This window comes from Hippocampus zosterae, chromosome 2 (genome assembly GCF_025434085.1).
Source record: "Hippocampus zosterae strain Florida chromosome 2, ASM2543408v3, whole genome shotgun sequence".
Lineage (NCBI taxonomy): Eukaryota > Metazoa > Chordata > Actinopteri > Syngnathiformes > Syngnathidae > Hippocampus > Hippocampus zosterae.
Genome location: NC_067452.1, coordinates 8,345,689 through 8,349,969, shown reverse-complemented (window position 1 = coordinate 8,349,969; position 4,281 = coordinate 8,345,689). Strand labels below are relative to the sequence as shown.

At 41.5% G+C, this 4,281-nt stretch overlaps 1 long non-coding RNA gene across 1 annotated transcript; it reads right to left on the bottom strand.

The window, feature by feature from the left end:
• Nucleotides 1–1,076: 1,076 nt before the first annotated feature.
• Nucleotides 1,077–1,840, bottom strand: LOC127592636 (uncharacterized). Its single transcript, XR_007960161.1, has 3 exons — nt 1,634–1,840; nt 1,387–1,500; nt 1,077–1,287 (listed from the first exon to the last, which is right to left on the bottom strand). It is a non-coding gene; the product is annotated as an uncharacterized LOC127592636 (long non-coding RNA).
• Between the last annotated feature and the right edge of the window lie 2,441 nt (nt 1,841–4,281).

Genomic DNA, 4,281 nt, shown 5'->3' with positions numbered 1-4,281 from the left:
AGGTGAAGGTAAGATATAAAAAAAGGAAAGGAAAATAGTCATCATCACAAATATGTGTTCAGAGGAGTAGAAAGAAGCAAAAAACCTACCCCGAGTCCTACCCCTTCCTATATATGAATTGATCATTTTTCTAAATAGGAAAGAAAGTCTAAATATCAACAAATGCTTTTACCCTTATGTATGCTGTACTGATACATTTTTACATTAGGTTTGTATATACAGTACATACTCTTTAGAGCACATGTATATGTCGATTTTCTCATATTCATAATGGATGCTACATTTCATTAATATATTAAATAATCTCATCAATGTATTTCTGATGTATTGCTATATTTCATGAGTGCATCGAATTTATCATCTTAATTCTGATTTGTGTAGTTGTCTTGTACTACTCTCGAATTCATTTTTAATCTCAGCATGAGAGTTCCTCATTTTACTGGTCCGTTTCAGAATCATTCCACAGATTTACACCTATTACAGATACACTCCTTTGTGTGATGTTCGTGTTTTGGATTTTTTGGTATAGATTAGTACCCCCTAAATTATGACAACCTTCTCGAATTTTAAAAAGCTTCTGGATCTTTTGGCAAAGGATATTATTGTGTGCTTTGTACATTAATTGGGCGATTTTGAAGTCAATCAGGTCATGAGATTTCATTGTTTAATTTGATAAACAGTGGATTTGTGGGTTCCGTCCATTTGGAACCAGTGATTGTTCCGATTGCTTTGTATTGTAGTTTTAAAATAGTGTTTTACTGGCATTTCCCCATATTCCCACACAATAGGTCAAATATGGAAGTAATAAAAGTATGTGTACAAGGATCTCTTATTCAGCACATCCTTAGTTTTTGGGAGGATCCCTATGGTTTGGGATATTTTTCTTTTATTATCTATTATGTAGCTGCCAGCACGGTTTTGCATCTACAACTGTTCCAAAACATTTTCATAAGGTCATTCATCGATTTGATGATGAAGTGTATACAATATCATTCACATCCATGCATTCATTCATTTTGCAACATTCAATGTGTTCAAATAATGTGAAGATCATTTGAATGAGGATGCTTGTGGGCTTTGATTTCACATTTTTATTGAGAAAAATAAGATGCTCCAATGTTTTAAACTTCAGCCTGTTGAGTCTTTTACAAGCAATTTCTCCTGCTGTGAAGAACACACGCTCACAAGGGACGGATGAGGCTGGCGTACAAAGGAACTCCTTTGCGAGGTGGGAGAGGTTTGGGAAAGAAGTGCGTTGGTCCTTCCAGTACAGCTGCTTCCTGGAACCTTGATTGTCAAACGGAGTGGAGAGTCAACCAATAATTACTGATTGTCAATTAATCATCAACATAGCAACCGTGAAAAGATGAGTGAACGTTTGTATACCTGGCGTAATAGCGGGTGTATCGCGAACTTCATTCTCATGCTTGGTCCGATAATGCCTCAGCATGGTGGAGGTGCTTCTGTTGGCGAATTGACTTGGCAAATTCGACATTTCACCTGTAATGAAATGTGAATAAGAAGTAACTAAGAGTTACCTTGAAATGTATTCGGATTAGAATGGTACAACACGTCAATAATCTGAGAGGCTCTCGGCGACAGAAGGCGATTTGAATAAATAAATAAATAATACCTTATTCTCCAGGACATCAAAATGGTCCCACACGGCGGATGATTTGCGTCTCTGCTCCATAATCGGCAAGGAAGGCAAGGCACGAACACGAAGTCTGCACTGACACGGGCTTCGACAAGCGAGCGTGAGTGAGGTCTGGCTTGTTTCGGCAGGTGTTCCTTATAAACACTGTGTGGCGGGCTTTTGCTGCGTCAACGCCCTCTGCACTGAGTCGACGCCCCCTGGACTAAGTGGCGCAGCCTGTACTGTGCCAAGCAGCCGATGCGGTCTAAACTGCACCGGTGCAGTTCACGTGTCAATTAGCAGCCTGGACTGTGTCAACGCAGCCGGTGTGTCAATTAGCAGCCTGGACTGTGTCAACGCAGCCGGTGTGTCAATTAGACGCCTGGACTGTGTCAACGCAGTTCACGTGTCAATCACGTGACTTAATGAGCCAGCACATGCATCAACACGTGGTTTGCTCTGTGAGCCCGGTGCATGTGTCAATGCATCGGTGTCGCTGGACCCATCACTAGTAACAAACCAAAACCATGGCTGTGGCACAAAACTAGCAGGAACAAAAACATCACAGCAACACGCAAACAGCAACACACAAACAATGACCCGACAATGAGTGTTCAGGCGGCAGTCCTTTTATACAACTAATTACACCTAATGACCAACAGGTGTGGAACTGCAGGGGGAGCCCTACAGTGCCACCTGTTGGTCCCAAACCGAATCATGACATCTCATATATATAGCGAGGCAGCCTACTTGGATGAATTCAGGAGAAAGTGTAGTAAATCTGCAAAAAAATGTGTGTACAAAAATGCAGGAATCTGACAATACACTGCAATTTCAGCGCAACTGTTTTATGTGAGTAAATATATTACATAGACAACCACAGGGTTGCCGATACAAACAAAGTAGCTGTATTAATGTTTGATTGTCCAGGCTCTTTGTTGTTCACTCTCCTACTTCCGTCTGCCCTTTTCCCATTTGATTTTGGAATGAAGAGAATATCTCTTGAATTAGTTAACAACAAGGCAGAGAACCCACAGAAACTTGGAATCTGCAAGAGAGTCCTTTTTCATGTGCCTCTGGTGTAACGGCTGCAATGGCGACAGATGAAGTTGTGTGTTTGGCATGAGCAATTCACGCTGAAAGATCCTGAAAGCTAATTCATGTAACTGCATTCAGTTAGCCACATAGATTGAATATATACACAGGAGCAAACCTGAACCTTTGCAGAAAAGGCATTTGTTCCTTTATTAATGTTTGAGACTGTCCCAACTGGCTACCTGGAAATTGAAAGGGATTCATGAGAATAAACAATTACAATTACAAAATTGAAGTTCAGCTCTTAATAGGGAACTTAAATGTCATTTGGGGACATATTTTACATGTTGAATATGAAATTGTGAGATGGGGTTGAGCAAAACTGCAGAGGTTGAGCTAGAAACACGTGAAGCTACTGTTGAAGATACTGCATGTTGAATGTGACTTTATTTGAGAAAAAAAAATGCATGGGACTTTTGGTCATTTTTGTTAATGATTTTAATGGGTCGGCTTCAGGGATTAGTAATATTCATTAATTCATTTTCCGATCCGCTTATCCTCACAGGGGTCGTGGGGGTCTTTGGGCAGTAGGCGGGGGACACCCTGAACCGGTTGCCAGGCAATCGCAGGTCACACAGAGACGAACAACCATCCGCACTCACACTCACACCTAGGGACAATTTGGAGTGTTCGATCAGCCTGCCATGCATGTCTTTTGGAATGTGGGACGAAACCTGGAGTACCTGGAGAAACCCCACACAAGCACGGGGAGAGCATGCAAACTCCACACAGGGTGGCCGGAGCTGGAATTGAACCCGCCACCTCTGCACAGTGAGGTTGACGCACAAACCACTAGAACACGAGGCCGCGGATTAGTAATATTCAAATTCAAAATATTTTTCACAGTCATGGTTTTTAACTATTATACATCGATGTCCGATTAGGACAAACCTATTTTTTAGAATAACTAATGTATGCTTTAATATGATTCCCCTGTAACTTCTCATTGAAATTTACTAGAAACCATTCAGTTTGCAACCCTTCTCACCCAAAGACTCATGACAACAACAAAAAAAGGGCCCAAAACCCCCCCACAAAATATTCTCTCCTCTCAACAGAGCACGGCTGACTAATATGCCATTAAGGGGGACATTCGGCTCAAACCATCTTTGAGGTAGACGTTTACTGGAAAATTGGAGCTCAACACGATGCCAGATGATGGCCACAGGCGGCTGGAAAATGCGGAAAAAGTGACTAAGAATACTGTATGCGTTTGTGTGCGTGTGTGTGTGTGCGTGTGTGTGTGTGTGTGTCTGTGTGTGTCACAGAGAGACAGAAAGTGAGAGAGAAAGAGAGTTTTGTCAAGAGACACAAGGCTCTCAATCCCATATTAGGCTGTCTCCCAAAATAGCTTTGTAGTCAGATCGAAATGGAAAACTGCACTTTTACATGAGTTGTAGATCTACTTGTTTGTTGGCGCGTGTGTGTGTGTGTGTGTGTGTGTGTTCTTTGGCATTTGACTTGGCATGACTTAGATTTCTTCTTGGTTTTGTTGTTCAGTGTTTTCTACCGTCTTTGTTACCGATTTGCTTGACTGTTTATTGTATATG